The 20,670-nt window shown below is 37.7% G+C and overlaps 1 protein-coding gene across 3 annotated transcripts in view; it reads right to left on the reverse strand.

Annotated features, from left to right (window-relative positions):
• The window catches only part of Ankrd12 (ankyrin repeat domain 12), a 97,253-nt gene that overhangs the window by 21,591 nt on the left and 54,992 nt on the right, over positions 1–20,670 (reverse strand). The window lies entirely within an intron of this gene.

Here is a 20,670-nt window from a genome sequence, read left to right on the forward strand (position 1 = left end):
AACCAAACCAAACCAAACCAAACCAAACCAAACCAAACCAAACCAAATTACAGTCAAACTGTTGAATAAGCATGATCAAAGCCTTGATAGAATTTATTTCACTATATCTTTTTTTAAACAAAAAGAAGCTTTTAGCCAAGAGTAGTTTTTAGCTCATGTGTATAATCCCATACTTGTGAGGTTGAAAAAAAAACTATTATGAGTTATGAAGCTGCCTGGGCTACCTAGCAAAACTCCATCTAAAAACAAAAGCAACCACGTTATCCCCACAATGAAACAAGAACATTTTTGTTAGACATGCAGACTAATGAGTACCCAGGATCCATCTGCCTCCTTTAATCTCAGTACTTGGGAAGCAGAGGCAGGTGGATCTCTGTGAGTTTGAGGCCAGCTTGGTCTATATATTGAATTCTAGGCCATCCAAAGCTACATACTGAGACCTTATCTCAGAAACAAAACAAAACAAAATAAAATTATAGCCAAGCTATTGTATCTACCTCAGTGTATTTTTAAGGGTCATAGACAATGGCCTTGCTTGGATTTCCCAGGGGTGTTTTGATTTAACTCAGGTTCTCTTGCTTTTACAGCAGCCTTACCTCCCTGGCCCCCAGGTTGTATACCTAGGGCCTTTAACTGAAAAACTTGTAAGACAATAAAAAGGTCTGCTTAGTGGTACACCGGCGGGCGGCAGTGCACACCTTTAATCCCAACACTTAGGAGGCAGAGGCAGGTAGATCTCTTAGTTCAAGGTCAGCATGGTCTACAGAGTGAGTTCAAGGACAGTCAGAGCTACACAGAGAGATGCTGTCTCAAACAAACAAACAAACAAACAAACAAACAAACAAACATTAAAAAGGACTATAAAATGATTACTGAGACATCTGACCCAGGGGGAGAAAAACAAATCAACTGCAGTAGTAATTAAATGTTTCACTTAATATTCAAAAAGATTAGTATTGTACACTTGCTCAAATATATTAAGCTTCATTTTATCTGGCTCTTATATACTCTTCATGCAAAACACTACATTTCAGAAACATTCATACCTGTGTGATATCTAACAGTGTACTAAGATCTCTCAAAGGTCACAATCTTTGTTTTTGGAAAAAATATCCAAAGAGTTCTACTTAGTGATACAGTTTCATAGCTATGGTATTTTTAAAGGCTTGTAAATATACTTTAAAATCCTACTTGCCATTACCAACATTGCTGTAAAAGGATCAAAACATAGTGCTATTACCATCAAAAGGTCAGAACTTTTTTTCAAACTTGATTAAACAAATCACAGAATACATGATTTACTATTACTGTTTATAGAGTCTCACTGCAGCCCACACTAGTCCTGAGCTCATGATACCTTTCTTTTGCCTCTACCTCCAATGTACCTTGGTTATATTTCAACTCAAGGACTTTTCTTCTCTTGCAGTTTTCAAAGATTTTTTTTTTTTATGGCTTCCATCTAGTTTGTTTCTCACTGGATTAGGTCCACTGAAAACAGAGAATTTTTTGTCCCCTAAAACCCCAGTAAAACTTTCTACACATAGGCCTGGAGTGTTAGGGGAATCAAGATGAAAAGAACACAGCTCTTGCATCAAGCAGCAAAGACTGCACTCTTAATTTTATACAGTGTTGCAGCTACTGAAGAGATTGCTTCCACAAAGCATACTCAGGTTATTGGCTTAGGATTATCATAGAATTAATGAATATTTCTTAGAGAAGCAGCACAAAATTAATTCATGAAGAGTAAGAATTTCAGGTAGGATTAACAATGGATACATAAAATAAGCAACTCAAATCACAGTGCCTAGCGCACATCATTTGTTTTTCATTTAAGGATGGTAGAAATTGTCTTTTTGACATTTCACTGTATTATGTATCAAACAGAATCAGATATGCCAAACATCCCACCACTGTCACATGCTCCCATGCTCCCAGCTCTTCATTACTATACGTGCTCATGTTTCTGTGTTCATATATGTGGGAGTGTAGTTGCCTGTGAGGGTGTGTATAGAGGCCAGAGACAGACACTGGGATGTCTTCCTCAATCCTTCCACCCCCATTTTGAGACAGTGTCTCAGTAATCCTGGAGTTCACCCTTCAGGCCTGATGGGCTGTCCTGCAGGTTCTCCAGATCTGCCTGTCTCCACCACTCCAGCTCAGCATTGCAATTACAGCTGTAAACTGCCATGCACAACTTTCACATGGGCTCTGGGTGCAGCAAGCACTTTACCCACTGAGCTATCTTCCCAGTCCTCATTAGTATTACTGCAATAAACTTATTATACTTAAATGTAATTAATTCCTTTACTGAATAGACAGGATGCTTTCAACTAGCTGATAGTACAGATGAATTTAGTAATTTGGAAAAAACTGGTATACAGTATTCTTTGGAACAACAGTGTGTCAGCATGAGAGTACAAAAGGGAAGGGAAACACACCAAAATAACATCTCTTTAAAAACTCCAGATTTAAAAATGAATATGATTTTTTTTAAAGCTTTTTTATACTTTCAGGTTCCTAGCACAACAGATGTTATTTCTTTTGTGACTAGAAGGTTGTGTTTCAGTTCATAATGGATGCAAAATGATTATGGTAATGCTGGTTTCTGTAAGTACTCATGTAGCTTATTTTTTATATATGCTACTACTTTTTAATGTAAGACATAACTTCTGGTATTATGCCCACCATAGCAATATATTATCAATTATTTTATTTATAATTAGAATAATTTTATTCTCACTTTGATATCATAATATAATACTTATACTTATGACCAACTTGGAATATATGCGTTAGTGGATTACACATACATGCAGGTAGCATACAGAGTTATGAGGTTTGTCATTTATGTTCCTGATTCACAAACTAATGGATACTTTTCAATGCAAAACATGTCTTTTTCTTTCCTCATAGTTTTTAAAATATGCATATTATTTTGGGGAAAAAGCCCTATAAATTCCAATGTAAATAATTTAGCCAGATATTAACTAATATCCATATGGGAGCCTAGAAATATTCCTATGAATCCATCTGGTTCTATGCTCTGAGTCACACACGTATCAGGAATATTCTACTCAGATTTCTTGGGAGTTATCTGTGGTTCTCAGCCAAGAGCATTTCCCTCTCCATGTCAATATATGTGTAGACCAAGATGACAAATTCTTTCCTTCTTTAAGCAGCTTTAAGTTTCAATTCAGCTCACTTTACTCAGGAATACAGATAAACCTGGTTCTGGATAACAGTGAACTAATCACTTCAAAAGGATCTTTGCTCTTATCTATTTTAGCAGATGTTTGCTGTGTTGACATCTCCAAATCTTCCAATTGCTATTGTCAAAATGGCCATGGTTAGGGTCCCATGAACCTCTTCCATCAAACATCGCAGGCTCTTGTCAATGTTACTAGTTGCTCCCCACAACCAGATGGTAAAGCCCTACCGTGGCAGGCAGCACTTACATGAGTCATTAAACATGGAGAAGTTCAGCTGGTGCTCAACTAGAAGTTTCATCTGTACTGACTAGCATTCACAGTGCTAGAAGGTGCTCTGTACACTACTAGAGGTGAATAATAATCATCAACATCACCCAGATGCAAACCCTGAGACCTACAACGACCACTTGCCTGCTGGTGCAATAGTGGCACAGATGTTATTAGAGTAACCAACTCCTCTGAGAAAGCACCCATCTGACACTGCTAGAGTGGCTAAGAATCTGAGACATAGACAGTCCACAGGCTGAGGGGAAAACTACTACTGTGATTCTGCTAATACCAATAGATCAGTGTCTCACTCCATCCTCATCAGAGAAGCTTTTTCTCTCAGCAGATGGGAATTCAGAGATCCACAACTGAACAATGTGCAGAGAATGAGCAACTCTGGAGCACTTAGTCCTAAACAGGACATCTTCATCAAACTTATTCCCTCAAGGATCAGGGGGTGGGGGTGGGGTGAATACATGGACAAGATATGGTGGTAGAGTTTCCCGGTATCATGGTGGATCTACAAGGATCCACCACTGGAGGATTAGATTTAATAAGTCTTAAAAGATTAGGTTTTAGTTGTTGTGCCCAGAAATTGAGTTACCATTGTTTCTAAACTCTATGTGTTATTTTTCTTCCTGTGGCGACTTGACCAAGTTCGAGAGAGAAAGGTACAACAGCAAAGCTTGAGTTTGTGTGATGTGCCGTCAAAGGCCGTGGGGGATTGAAGCACAGGAATGGCATGGTAGTGATCCACCAGTGGGAACTTAAGAGAGCTTGGTGATGAGATTCTGGAGCTCTGGAGCTCTTGTCGGTGTGGAGCACTGGAGTGGGAAATTGGATGGCGGCTAAGCTGGGAGCTAGCTGGACACCTCATTTCTAATATCTACCACAATATCATGTTGCCTGCAAATAGTGATACTTTGATCTCATCATTTCCAGTTTGTATCCTCTTGATCTCCTTTTGTTGTCTCAACAACAAAAGATTTTCTGGAGGAACCACCATCCCTGACTTCAAGCTGTACTACAAGGCAACAGTGATAGAGACCACATGGTATTGGTACTGAGACAGGTAGATAATGGAATAGAATCGCAGATCCAGAAATAAACCCACATACCTATGGACACAGGATCTTTGACAAAGAAGCCAAAACCATACAGCGGAAAAAAGAAGGCATTTTCAATAAATGGTGCTAGGTTTAACTGGCAGTCTACATCTAGAAAAATGAAAATAGATCCATATTTATTACTTTGCACTAAGCTCAAGTATGAGTGGATTAAGAACCTCAACAAAAAAATAAGATACACTGAATCTAACAGAAGAGAAAGTGGGAAAGAGCTTTGAATGCATTGGCACAGGGAAAATTTTTCTGAACAAAACCTCAATGGGTCAGGCTCTAAGATCAGTAAGGGACCTCGTGAAACTGAAAAGCAAAGAACGCCGTCAATAGGACAAAATAGCAACCTACAGATTGCGAAAAGATCTTCACTAACTATACATCCAATAGAGGATTAATATCCAAAATATATAAAGAACTCAAGAAGTTAACCTCCAAGAAACCAAATAATTCAATTAAAAAATGGGGTACAGAGCTAGAGAATTCTCATGAGAGGAATCTCGAATGGCTGAGAAGCACTTGAAATGTTCAATATCCTTAGTCATCAGGGAAATGCAAATTAAAACAACCTTGAGATTCCACTTTACACTAATCAGAATGGCTAAGATCAAAAACTCAGGTGACAGCACATGCTGGCAAGGATGTGGAGAAAGAGGAACACTCCTTCATTGCTGGTAGGACTGCAAACTGGTACATCTGCTCTAAAAATAAATCTGGGGCTTCTTCAGAAAATTGGAAATAGTTCTACTTGAAGACCCAGCTATACCCAGTGACCAGCCCAACTTGGAATCCATCCTGTGGGGAGGTACCAAGGCCTGAAACTATTACTGATGCTGTGTTGTGCTTACAGACAGGTGCCTAGCATGGCTGTCCTTGGAGAAACTCTACCAGCAGCTGACTGAGACAGACACAGAGACTTACAGTCAACCATGGGACTGAGGTCCAGGACCCCTATGGAAGAGCTGGGGGAAGGACTGAAGGAGCTAAAGGGGATGGAAACCCCATGGGAAGACCAACAATCTCAACTACCTTGGACCCCTGGGAAGCTCCCAGAGACTAAGCCACGAACCAAAGAGCATACAGGGGCTGGTCTGGGCCCCCCTCTCCCCATATATATAGCAAAGGACTGCCTTTCTGGCATTAGTGGGAGAGTATCCACCTAAGTGAGGGGGAGGTGGGGATGGGTGAGGGGAGTGGGAGGTGGAAGCACCCTCTTAGAAGCAAAGGGAAAGGGGATGAAGTGACAAACTCTTGGATCAGGCACTGGGAGGGGGGGGCAACATTTAGAATGTAAAAAAAACAATTAAAAAACAAAAAATAAAAAATTTTAAATAAAATATATTTAAATGTCATGGTTACCATTATCCTAAGTTGGTTTTTTTGTTGTTTTTTTCTCTTTTACCATTTTTAGTTTTCAACTTTCTAGTATTTGAAATCTACTTAACTACCAAATATGAACTTGCATTTAAAATAGACGTTATAAAATTGTTTCTGGCTAGGCAATGGTGGCGCACGCCTTTAATTCCAGTACTTGGGAGGTAGAGGCAGGTGGATTTCTGAGTTTGAGGCCAGCCTGGTCTACAGTGAGTTCCGGGACAGCCAGGGCTACACAGAAAAACTGTCTCAAAAAAATCGAAAAACCAAAATAAATAAATAAATAAACAAACAAATAAACAAATAAATAAATAAAAAATAAAAATAAAATTGTCTCTGACAAAAAATCTCCTGTAAAGTTTATCTCAACATATTCTCAACATCTTATTTGGGAAACAGGAGGAAAACAAGATGCAACTGTTAAATTTTTAGTTATCTTATCTTTCCTGTCCATAAAAACTAATTAATCTGTATTTTACTTTTAGCAAAAACCCTTAAATACAGTTGACAGTTGTTCTTATATATCTCAAGGCAACTTAAGCACAAACTGGGACATTTAAAAGAATGGCTCTACTGAGTTTACTGTAAGTTTCATCTTCTCTTTATTTTTTGCTTTTCAAGACAGGGTTTATGTAGCCCTGCCTGTCCTGAAACTCACTCTGTGGAGTCAAGCTAGCCTCAAACTCAAGAGATCTGCCTGCCTCTGCCTCCTAGTATCCAAGAGATGTGTCACTGTGTTGTCAAAATGATCAAGCAAATAGCTAGGCTCTCGTGGTGCATGCCTTAGGTTCCAGTACTCAAGGCAGGTGAATCTCTGATTTTGAGGCCAGCCTAGTCTACAGAGTGAGTTCCAGGACAGCCAGGGCTACACGGAGAAACTGTCTTGAAAAACCACAAAACAAACAAACAAACAAACAAACAACAACAACAACACCCCCAAAATACCAAAAACCAAAACCAATAATTCCAAAAGGTCCAGGTCAGACAACCAGAGCAGGTGTGACAAATGAAGACATAAAGGTATATATTAAGTCACTTCCTCAAAAATCTGTAAAATAACAAGCGAAGGGATTTTGATGTGACACTTTTAGGTCAGTATTTAACAAAATGATTACACTTTAAATGTCTAATAAGAGTCAATAGACATTGGGGATTTGAACAGACTGCCTTATGTATTACACATAAAAAACCCCACAAATATTCTATCAATATCATATACCTTAGGGACAAGACTCTGTATTAAGAGTCTGAAGTCAGCCAGACAGTGGTGGCACACACCCTTGATCCCAGCACTTGGGAGATAGAGGCAGGTGGATTTCTGAGTTCGAGGTCAGCCTAGTCTACAGAGTGAGTTCCAGGACAGCCAGGGCTACACAGAGAAACCCTGTCTCAAAAAACCAAAAAAAAAAAAAAAAAAAAAAAAGTCTGAAGTCAATCTATCATCTTTCCTCTGAAATTTAACTGGGTCAAATTCCTTGGTTCTCTTCCACTTCCACTGCCTTAAGAATCAGGACTTAAAACATTCACCTCACAACTTTCATTCCACAAGAGCCAGCTCGAAGCCAGCATTTTCTATCTCTGGTGTAACAATGAATCCCATTTCCCAATGTAAAACTTTGTTAGGATAGGGAGATGGCTCTGTGCAAACATGGCTGTTGCCAAGCCTGACAACTGGTACTTTAATCCCTGGAACCAATGACAGAGAGAGAGAACCGATCCCCAAAACTTGCCGTCTGACCATCACAGACGTGCTGTGGCACATGTCCACACCCAGATACACAATATTAATACTAATAAAAATCCCTCTGAGCCATCTGCAACACTCAAATCTTTAAGTTTCAACACTGAAGCTTTGGTCTGCAGGCTATGCTTAAATCCATCTTTTCTCTATCCCCATAGGCACTATCTCAGCCCAGGTTCTTGCCCAGCCTACATCATGGTCAGAATTATAGATCATAATTTATATCTTCTCATTTCAAGAGTTTCCCACTCCCACAATTTACTACTGACCAAATCTTACTACAGTCAATGAAGGGACGCACAAGCAGAGCCATGAAGTCTGCTCACAACTACACACTGAGTGAGTAAGGGTGCTTTGACGTCAGTGTATTCTACACTCTCACCTTTCACTCCTTCTTTTGTATAGAGTGGCCATATTACCAGGCTACTTCTGTGTCCTACAATGTTCATGCTTACTTCTGTAGATTCTAATCATTTATTCCTTATTTTCTATCAACCTATCTCTAGGAGATATTTTAGATTCATGAATAAGTGCAGGGTTAAGATTTATACACAGAAATATACATGCGTGCACATGTACAGTACACACAGTACTGTAAGTAATCTGCTGGGAAGAGGCAGTTTGTCTTCACAATCTATCTGCATTAGCATGCACTTTTTAAGTTTATTTGGAGTGGTTTAGGAAGCAATGCTAACTCCCAGTTGCTCCCTACCACATGGTTGGAGTCATTCCTAAAGATGTACATTTTAATTCCAGCTATCTACAACAGAAACTGTCCATTTTCAAGAAAAGGCAATGGGTAGAAGGAGGAGTATCTGTTCCATAACATCTCTAATGTGCTTTCCATATTCCAATGAATCCTTAAGTATATGTGCAAGCCTACATAAGATATAACTTCCTGAAAACATATAAAAAAGCATATAGCAGGGCTAGAGAGATGATGGCTCAGCAGTTAGGAGCACTGGCTGCTCTTCCAGAGGACCCAGGCTCACTTCCCAGCACCTCTATGGCAGCTCACAATCACCTGTAACTCCAGCTCTAAGAGGTTTGTCACACTCTTCTGGTCTCCATGAGCACCTATATGAACGTGGTACACATATACACATAGATGTGCAGGCATACACACACACACATATATATATATATGTAAAAATACGCTTAAAAGCTAAAAATAAGTAAAATGTTTAAGAACATTTTATATGTTTATAAAACAGAAAATTCTATAATGCTTAGCGTAAAGTAGATAACTAATACTGAATAAATGTGCAAACTGTAAATTTTAGAATTGCATCAAGACATAAAGAAATTAAATGGCAGAAGCTGGAGAGCTGGCTCAGAGGAAAAAGCTACTTGTAGCCAAGAATGCTGATCTAAGTTTGAGCCACCATGAAAGGAGGAAAAGCTACCACAAGTTGTCCTCTTATCTCCGCAGGCATGCCTCATATGATATGTGTATCTCTCTCTCAATAAATAAAGTGTTAAAATAAATTATGGCAGTGCTTATTTGAATATTATGGACAAAGGGTTGGAAATGGTTAAGTACTGGCTGGTCTTCCAGAAAACCCTGGTTCAGTTCCCAGCACCTATGTGGTAGCTCACAACCATCTGTATTTCTAGTTCCAGATGACCCAGTACCCTCTTCTGACCTCCACCAGTGCACAGACATATATGCAGGCACAACACCCATTCAGATAAAATAAATTAATACATTTTAAAGGAAAATTATAGGCAAAATAAGCATATAAATAATTTAAATACTATATACAGAGAATTTAATTAAGGTCCATACTTAGTGCTAGAGAGTTATTCTCAAAGTTCAACATATACCTAGACATAAGAAAAATTAAGAAAATTGAAAAAAACCCTATAGTAAAGTTTTAGTGTCTTTCCCTTCTCAATTCATAGTAAAATCTTCTTATGAAACAAGTTTCCTTTAATACTGAAATCACGGGGCTGGAGAGATGGCTCAGTGGTTAAGAGCACTGACTGCTTTTCCAGAGGTCCTGAGTTCAAATCCCAGCAACCACATGGTGGCTCACAACCATCTGTAATGAGATCTGATGCCTTCTTCTGGTGTGTCTGAAGACAGCTACAGTGTACTTACATATAATAAATAAATAAAAATTTAAAAAAAAAATACTGAAATCACTGTATATTGATATGTGGAGACATTTTGAATTTGAGATAGAAAACTTAATTTTTTTAAAAACTCAACTAAAATCATGAAAATCCAGTAAGCAAGACTGTGGGAAAGTTTGAAGGCCCAGGTAACTTGCAAGTCTACATTGTAGGCTGTGGTACACATGAAAATGCACCGAAAAAAGGTCAATGTGCAGTCTTCCACTAGGTATTGTTTTGTCTGTGTGCCTACATGTCAGAGATCATTGTGTCTCTAAGGCTCAATATCTCATTATTATTTTTTTAAATTAACAATGGAGGGGGTAGAGGTGGATGGAGAGATGGTTCAGTGGTTAAGTGTTGCTCTTCCGGAGAACCCAGGTTTGATTCCCAGCACCTAATGGCAGTTCACAATTTTCTGTAACTCCAGTTACAGGGAGCTGATGACCTCTTCTGGCCTCTAAGGATATCAGGCATACATCTAGCAAACATACATACATGCAAAGTACCCATGCACATAAAACAATTTCAATGAATTTGTTTTTATTATCTATGATGGGTGTTCTCCTTGCATGAATGTTTGTGTGCCACACGTATACAGTATTACAAAAGACAGAAGATGGCCTCAGGTCCCCTGGAATCGGAGTTCCAGGAGGTAGTGAGCATCCATGTGGTGCTCCCAAGCAAACTGAATCCTCTTAAATGCTAAGCCTTCTCTCCAGCCTGCCCCTGTCCCCACCTTATCTTTCAAGGTAAGGTCTCTTACTGAACCTGGAACTGACTTGGCTGGACTAGTCAGCCAACATGCCCCCAGAATGCTCCTGCCTCTGCCTTTCTAGCACTGAGATTATAGGTCTGTACATATACATATGCTGCCTACAGAGGCCTGGGTTTAAATCTGGATGTTGGAGATCAAACCCAGCTCCTCACGTTTGCAAAGTAAACACTTATCCATTAACCTTTCACCCTGGTCTCTCACTAAAGACTTTCAAGTTACTTAATAGTAGGCTCCATAGCAGAGCAGAAGCAAGTGTGGGGAAATACAACACTACATAATATCTGAACATGATCAGAGAGCTCAGCCATTGCTTGTTTTTTTAGTACATATGATTAAATCAAGTGATTAATTATTAATTATTAATTAATTATTAATCAAGTGATTAATTTAGTAATTATTACTAAATTAATATTTCAGACACATTTGACATTTGCATGATTTAACCATGAATTTTCCAAAACTTGTATTTGCAGACATCATATCTAAAAAGCAAGGAATGTGGGCACAAATATCTAAATATCACATAAAATTGATTAACTCATAACTGTGTAAGAAAGTCACACTTCAACTAGCACAAGTGTCTATAAACTAGTAAACGGGGTAGGTGAATTTGAATTTTGATCTTGTAATGGTAAATAGTTTGTAATGCATCATATGTGGCTTTGAATATTTAACGTAAAAACGTGGTAAGATTGAGACTTTTACTGTTTTTGATTTGGAGATAGGGATTTATTATGTAACCAAAGCTGATCTTAAGTCTCCCTCTGTGCCAGCCTTTCAAGTGCTGGGATATAGGAATACATCATCAAGCTAAGATAGATTTAAAAAAAAAAAACAAAAACTTTTAAAGCTAGTATTTATCAAACTCCAATTCTGTGAGTTGGTTTTTTGAATGAGTATCCATGTGATGATTGACTTTCCTCCCCTGAGGTGAGGTGCTGTTGACCCTGAAAGACGTGTAATCTGTGCGCATACATTCAGGAAGCCTGGGATTACAAAGAGTGGTAGAATCTGAGCCTGGGTGGTTAACCAATCTATGTTTAAAAGGAGCAGAGAAACAATTATTCGACTTACTTCTGACATAGACTTTACATCACCAAGTTTTGTGAGAATGCCTCTCCCTCCCTGCAGCCCACCCTGATTTACCCCATACCTCCCACCCCTCTTCACAGTCCTTTTCTTAGCATAAGGTATTTAAAATTAAGGGTTTTATTAACATTAGGAATTCTTCTAAGAAAAGCATCCTTACATTTGGTATGGTGTTTGTAGGCTGTTTGGAAATGGTACAGTCTACTAAACAGTCCTTGGTTTGGGGCTGGAGAAGATGGCCTACAGCTTTCAGAACACTTGCTGCTGCTGCAGAGATCCTGAGTTGGGTTCCCAACCCCAGCACTGGGTTATTTACCAGAGCTTAAAATTCCAGATCCTGGGTATCAGATGAACCCTACTGGCCTCTGTGTTACATGGCACACATTTATACACCCAATCACACAGACAAAAAAATAAAATAAATCTTAAAAATAGTCATAAGCTATATAGTTCATAAGCTATAGAGGTTTCATTCACTTTAAAATATTTATTATCCTTTTCGCATAAAAGTAAAATAGTTTATGATAGAAAACCAGGAAAACAGATGGTAAAATCAAGAGACTAAAATTCCATAATAATGCTACTACCCAAGAGAATGACACTCATAACTTAATTTTCATAACACATTTAAAGTATTAAATTTGAATTAATTTCTATTTAATGAAGTTCTAGTGAACACACCAAGTTTCTACCCCTAAGGTCTGTTCTCTGTCCACCCAGTGTATTACTGACTGACTTCTGTCATTCTGGAAAGCCCATATACTTTGAACTTCCTGCATATCTACCCTGAGGTATTCCCTGTGGTTTTGTCATTTTTCTTCTCCTTGCTCATCAGGAAACAAAAAAGCCTTTTCATCATTGACAGTACAATGTAGTACACAATTTAGTTTAAATATATGTATGAGGAGACTTTACTTTTTGATATAACCTAACTATGAAACCCAGACTGGCCTTGAACCTCTGACCCTCTCTTGCTTTAGCCTCCCAAGAGCGAGGACTAAGTTGCTTATCAGAACAATTGACATATAATTCCTTTTTAAGATTTACTTTTAATTACATGTATATTGTGTCTATGTATGGGTGTGTGCATGTGAGTACAGGTGCCTGCAGATGCCAGAAGTGTTGGATTTGTATTACAGGCAGTTGTGAGGTGCCTGCTGTGGGTACTAGAAACTGAACTCAGGTACTTTGGAAGAGCGGTACATACTCTTAATTACTGAGCCACCTCTCTAGCCCTAACATATAATTTTTTGATAACATTTTCCACAAAAAGTCTAATATTCAGCTCTAAGGTATGCCAGATCATTGCTATTATCCTAGAAATTTTCATGAAAATCTTAATCTTAGTCTTTGTTTATGCAGTAGGTTTTCTTGTTCTATCCTTAAAACTTGTGATGTGTATCACTAGTTTTGTGTATTTTAACTATCTCTTCTCTTCCATAAAAAAATAATCCCAAACTGGTTGTGTTAGTTTTCACATTCAATTTTAGCACTCAGGAAACTAAGGCAGGAAGATTCCTGACGTGCTCAAGGCTGGCCTGGGGTGCATGGCAAGACTTGTTCTAAAAGAAATAAAATCAGAAAAAAAAAAATAGAAGGAAGGAGGAGAGAGAAAAGGAGGGAAGGGTGAGGAGAGAATAAGAGAGTGAATGAATAAAAAGCATGTCTATAATCTGTGTACTTGTGTGGCTGGGGTCGATTAGGATGTTCAGGGCCATATGCTATATGATCTTGTTTCCAACAAACAAACAAAGAAACAAACAAACAAAACCAAACCCTTTGACCTAAAATACAAATCTTCTATTACAAAAACCAGCAACAAAACCAAACAACTTACTTTCCAACATTTGTCCTTCTGCATTATGAAAAAATTAAGTCCTTGATATATGTGTAAAAGCATTTTTTCCCTTCTATTTTCAGTGCCTTTGTTTTCTGTCTCCCAGTTTGCCCTTCTTTTTAGATCTTCAGCAATGTTTGGTCTTAGTAACCTATCTCAAGGAACATTCTGGCCTCTGAGGATTGACAGCAGCCTTTGGTAGATATGGTTGTGGAGTCACTGGTCTCTACTTTCTCAGAATACTGAGAATTTACTCTTTTTCTTTCTCTGCCATTCCAAATCCGCAGGATCAACTGTTTCGTTGATCTCGGGCCTTCTTCTACTTCACCCAGCTGATTTTCCTCCAGTCTCTGAATTTCTTTTCATATTGGTAAAGGAAAAAAAAAACATTAGCTGAAGGAACAGTTTCCCTTAAGAGACAGACCTGTCAGCAGTAGCTGAGATTATTTCTAACCTGGGTCTTCTGGTTGAGACTGCTCACTGGACAGTCTGGTTGAATTTTAGACTCTCTGGTGCCTCCTAGGGAACAATGTTCGCAATTGAAGCACCTGTTATTTGTTTATTTGGAGTCGTTCCTTTGCTCTGCATGAATCAAAATTAGTATTTTTAAGGATCACATAAACTGGGCATGGTGGTACACACCTTCAATCTCAAGACTGGAGAGTAAGAGGCAGGTGGATCTTTGTGAGTTCAAGGCCATCCTGATTTACAAAGCAAGTTCTAGGACAGGAGTTCCAGGCTGTTTCACAGAAAAATCCTGTCTCAAAAAACAAAAACAGAAAGAATCCCATAAATAGAACTTATGCTACCTAGACAAGGAATTAAACGTTAGAAAAACATTGGCTGCCTTTTAGAAAACAAATCTTGACATGTTTCACATCAGATTGAGAACTGTAGCTTAAAAAGAGAAAGTATCTGTTTGTCTTGTCTGTTCACCTCTCCTTCTCTCAACAATGTCCTGCATTTCAGGCTTGTGTTCAGCTCCCGATCCTTCCGCTTCTACCTCTTGGATGCTGAGATTTCAGGTATGCAGCACAACTGCTTTATACAGTGTTAAGAATTCAGCCCAGGCTTCGTGAGCTCAAGAGAAGCACCCTACAAACTTAACGCCCCAGTTCTTCTGTAGTCTCTTAAATTTGTATTTCTAAACCTCAATTCTCCAAACAAATAGTGTTTTAATTTACCATATAGGAAGAAAGATGTCATGTGTATTTGGAAAGAAGCTTATCAGATGTAACTAACTTTTTTTCACTTTATTTCTGCAATAATAGGTACTGGGAACAGAATTACCATTAGGTGTTTCAGGGTGACACAGAAGAAAAAGAACATGATCAACAGCTGGAAAATATGTTTAAAAGTAAAACCTACATTAGAAATAAACTTCTTCCTGGTTTGATGGTGAAAACCAAGTATAGCATCTGCTCTTACCATAAATATCACCAAGGACTGTAACATTCTACACATATCCCTTAATTACTCACCACCCAACTCCTCTCTGTCAAAATGTAACATAGAAATTAATTCTATGAAAATAGTAAAAAAAAAAAAAAAAAAAAAAAAAAAAAAAAAGCTGGGCAATGGTGGCGCACGCCTTTAATCCCAGCACTTGGGAGGCAGAGGCAGGCGGATTTGGAAGGCAGAGGCAGGTGGATTTCTGAGTTTGAGGCCAGCCTGGTCTACAGAGTGAGTTCCAGGACAGCCACAACTACACAGAGAAACCCTGTCTCAAAAAAACAAAAAACAAAACAAAAAACAAAAGAAAGAAAATAGTATTTTTATATCTCTGAAAATACAACAAATATCACTACAAAAATTTTGACATCACTAAAGAAAATGGACAAAAATCACCCAGGGTCAGATATTCTATTATGAATATATAAATCACAGGGAGGTCCTTTTACCATGACTAAGAAAAGCATTTTTCTTTGGATATGAAACTGGTTAACTTGAGTTCATTTAAATGCATGTATTATATAATCAATTTTTTTTAAATGAACAGTCTTTTTTAAGGGATCTGCTCAAAGGTATGTTTACATAGAATTTTAGCTGTTCAGTAATAGGCACTGTTGTAATTATGTCACAGACTCACCGTAAGGACTTACTTACATCATACTCATTTGCAGCTATCCAGAAAACATAGAAGCTATGACTACGATGTCCCATTTATGTGAAATAAGCAAACCAAGGATATAAGATATGTTATTCCTGCCGGGGGGCGGGGGGATGGTGGTAGTGGTGGTGCATGCCTTTAATCCCAGCACTTGGGAGTCAGAGGCAGGCAGATTTCTGAGTTCGAGGCCAGCCTGGTCTACAAAGTGAGTTCCAGGACAGCCAGGGCTACACAGAGAAACCCTTTCTTGAAAAACCAAAAAAAAAAAAAAAAGGTATGTTATTCCTCCTAAGTTCCTCTTTTTAAAAAGTAACTAGGTTACTGGAGGGGCATACATAAACATGCTCCAGCATGATTCTGGGGGTCTGAGCACAATGGGAGGGAATTAGTTTGTTCCTTACACCCTCTGGGTTCCTGGGACTCAACCCAGGATGTCAAGGTTGGCCATAAGCCTGAGAACATGTTACTTTTTGCTTCCTTTTTTTGAAATGGGGTCTCATTATGTAGCCCTGGCTCATCAGTAACTGGCTACAAATGTTATTCATCTAGTACTTAAATAATGAAATTTTGCAACATTAGGTAATTTAGGCATTCATTCTTGGTTCTCTCCTTACAACTTCATAAATATTTTCCATTAACAATTATTTCACCTAGAATTATAAATTCTCAGGCTTTTGGCCTAGGCTGATGTATTGTTAATCTATATAGAATATATAATTAAATGTGTATTAATCTGAAGTACTGACTTAACAAAGAACTAAACGGATATTGTTTAAGGCATTGGTAAGAGCAACCTGATCTTTATGTAAGAAAGCTTAAAAGTTATAATTCAAATATATTTGTAAAGAATAGCATCCCTGTTAATAAAACAGATGAGACAGCACAGAGATTAGTATCATGGAATTTCTGGCATTTTGGTTACTAAGTTTCCACTGAGTGAACAATATTATATTGTATGTAATGATGCATGCTTACTTAGTCTTCCGTGCATAAGATTTCTAAATATTTCTCTATGTACCAGTATTACAGTGATATGTTAAAAGTGAACAACAAGCATGGTGCTCACTAATACTGAACATCCTCAAAGCAGATGCAACCAAGAATGCTGCTAATAGTCTTGGCTTAATAAAATTGAGTTCTCAGGGTAAGAAATGGATTTCATCCTTTATAATCAGTCTAATCCTATCTATATTTTAAATTTACTAAAACTATTACAACATGATACTTGGAAAGGAACAAGAATACTATTTACATGGTAAAAAATCTTTTAATTCTAGCCTATCAACAAAAATGCTTTTCTTTAAGATTTTAAAAAAATATTTTATGCATCTGTGTGTTTTGCCTGCACCTATGTTTGTGCAGCATGTACATGCCTGGTCAGAAAGCAGCATTGGATCTCCTGGAACAAGAGCTACAGAAGGTTTTGAGTCTCTATTCGCGTGCTGGGAATCAAACCCAGGTCCTCTGCAAGACAGTCAGCCCTCTAAACTGCTGAGCGATCTCTCCAACCCCCTAATGCCTTTATTGTATAAAATGTGGTATGCATGAAGTCTAAATACTAATGATCAAAAATGTTGATATAATATTCACTCTAAAACACCACAAAGAACTTCTTTCTATGGCTGTCATAGTCCCAACTTTGCTTTGAAAAATTTTAAGATCATGCTTTTCTATGTTAAAATGTTAATATCATATAGCCCATTTTACAAAAAATTTTGATATATCCTGACTTAAATATTAGCTTATTTGGATCTTTTAATTGTTACAAATTCACAAGTATGCACCAGTATTTTATTTTTTACATAGCTATTAAAATATAAAACTAAGGAAAAATAGTTTCATAAATTATGACAATATTTTTGTCACAATAGTAGAATGTACTATTTTAACAACTGAGAAATGATTCACAATTCTAGACATTTTGTGTACTTCATGATCCATACACCCAGGGGAAGACACAGCATCACTCTCCTTTCAAAGTGCTCATCGTCTTGCAGAAGACCCTAATAGCAGTTTATGAGGACAGAGCATTTGTTGGGTTAAGCTGAAATGTACAGATGATTAAAGTTTATAGCAGCTACTTTTAAAAGGCCAGATTACCACCCAAAGAAGACATGGAGAAAGTGAATAGTTCTTTTAACAATAACTGGCATTTTAAAATTTGTCTACTGAGCACTCCTTAAATGAAAAGGCTGGAATACTGCAAATATTACTTGTAGTATTTATTGTTAATAAAGTCTCTAGTCTGGTAACTAGTGAATGTTGGAAAGTTGGAATGGAGGGGTACAATGTGGCACACATCTCCATTACCATAACTATAATTCACAAGCAAGGGTATGAGTGAAATCTCATCATAACAAAAGAATGTTATTCATAGTAAGTACAATCATTAGACAGAATTCTTAACTGGTAGAAAGGATTTTTGCACTTAAGATGACACTGAGTAAGGCTAGGAAACAGACAAGGTGTGGTGGTGCACACCTTTAATCCCAGGATTGGGAAGCAGAGGCAGGTGGATTTCTTTGAGTTTGGGGCCAGCTTGGTCTACCTAGCAAATTCAAAGCCAGCCAAGAGACTCTCTAGAAAAAATAAAAACAAAACAAAACAAACAAAAAAGAACTAGAAAATTGAGGAGGGGGATATACAACTGAAGAATTATGCAAATTTAAGTACCATACACTTCTATCCAAATAAGCTGTGTTAACCAGGACATGTATTCCTGCGGTATTATCATAAATGTCTGACCAACGTGGTACAAAACTGCTATTCCAAGTGCAGTAAGTAGTTCATTCACTAAGTGAGGACAGTTTGCTGATTATACTGTTCATTCTAAAGTAGGATCTTGCGCCAAAAGTGGAATCAATTGATGACATCACTAAATATATACTGTTTCTCTCGGACATTTTTCCTCATGGTGAAAACTGGAGTGCTTTAACTGACATTCTGCACAGATTCCTTATCCTGGGGTTGGGGGATTGGTATTAACAGCAAACAGTTTACAGGACAGCTTTAAGCAGAACTGGCATTAGCACAATGTCTTATGGAATAAATTGCATATGAAATGCTACATATGTAAAACTGTTTTTGCAACACTTAAAGTGTATCTGTCACGTGGATGGTATTTCTGAAGGAAAATCATGCTGTGAAATTTTCACATACAAATAGTTATGGGCAAATAGTTAAATTAATTCTCCATTAAAAAAGCATTAGGAATTTTGACTGGTTGAATATTGATAATGTTGAGTTTAACAAGGACCTCAGGTAAATTAAAGAATAAAATTTGGATATTTCCATCAGTCTTCAGCAACTCCAGAATTGCTGTGTGATACTTACTGATAATTTTTGCATCATTCCTTGACGCACTTTGATCAAGCAATAATTCAGGCATATTCACCATGTGGAAAATAAATATTCTGAAAAATCAATACATAGCTGATGAACACAGGAAATAGTATCAGTGGAAAATTAAAAAGGTTCTAGAAGATTTGTCCTACTCTAATTAAAACATGTAAGTTAAAAAAAATAGCTTTTATCTGAAAAATCTGTTGCAGCACTTTGTCCTGTGGAAGGTTTTTAACAAATGCTGCTTTTCAAAGCTACGGTTTCTTGAAGAATCAAAATTAAAGAGTTCATAGCAATAATAGAACACAGCATATAAAACGTTCTACTTTTTTAAAATCTTATTTTCTCATCAAAGACAATGAATTTCAACTCATAAATCCTGATTCCATATTACCAGGAAGCATGTGTAAAAGACTTCCAGGTTTTACATAACAGATAAAGATTTGCAAATGAGTTAAATATGAAAACTGACTACAAACAGTAAAATTATTATTACCTGTTTCCTCAATCATCTCTACTTAAAAAATGCCTAACACGCATAGTGGTAGAACGAAGAAAAACGAAGAAATGAGATTTGGGGTGACTCCAGGTATGTGGCTTCTGATGACAGACGAGTGTTGCTGTCATTTAGAAAGGAAAGAACACAGTGGCATAAATGGGGGAGCAAGTTTCACTTGTGCACTTTAATTTCTGAGAGTTCACTGATGGAATATAAGTGGCAACATCCAGAGGCAGTTAAAGTTAGTTCCTGAAGTTTATGAGAAAAGTCTGGGATTGAAAGGAAGGTTTGCAAGTTCTTAACCTGTGAGTGGTAGTCAACAAGATAAAGTGTGCAGAGCTTGTCAGGCAGGCTCCCTGTAGTAGAGAGGGTCCAGTGAGTGAAAATCTGAGCAAACCAATATGGCACAGAGGAAGGAAAAGAAGATGACTCTAGAATCACATTTGGAATAAAGCAGTCTAGGAGCTGGTAGAAAGTCAAAGGGGAGTATGTCCCAGAAATCAAGACATTAGGAAACTAAACAAAGAAACAGTCAGCATTTTCAAATTCCAGTTTGAAAAGAACAGAACTCACATACTTCTCAAGGATCTAGGAGTAAAAGAACATTTGTGGTCTTACTAAAGAATAAATTCCAGAGTAAAAACAACAGACTATTAAAAGTATATAAGGGGCTAGAGAGATGGCTCCATGGTTAGAGCACTGGTCACTCTTCCAGAGGACCTGGGCTCAATTCCCAGGATCATATGGAGGTTCACAACCCTCTTTAACTCCATCCTAAGGCGATCCAATGCCACCTCTGACATCATTGGGCACCAAGAACACATGTAGTGTCCATATATATGGTATATAAATACACATGCAAGCAAAACCCCATATACATAATTTTTAAAGAAAATAATCCAGGCCTCCTTGTGCCACCTCTGCATCCACACCTCGGCCTAGCTTCCTCAGCAGTCTAATGCACATCCTTTCCAGATTATGATTCCTTATAATGTTTTACATGGAAACAATTTATGTGCATATGTGAGCACACAGATAGGTTAAAAAACATTGCTCTTGACAAGGAATGTAAATGTCGTTCAAGGATGAAGCACTTTCTTAGCATGTGTGAGGGTCTGACTTTGATACTCAGCACCGCAAAAGCAAACCAAATCAAACCCTCACCTAATAATGCTAGCCACTTAATAA

Source organism: Grammomys surdaster, unplaced genomic scaffold (assembly GCF_004785775.1).
Source record: "Grammomys surdaster isolate TR1022 unplaced genomic scaffold, NIH_TR_1.0 318, whole genome shotgun sequence".
Classification (NCBI taxonomy): Eukaryota; Metazoa; Chordata; class Mammalia; order Rodentia; family Muridae; genus Grammomys; species Grammomys surdaster.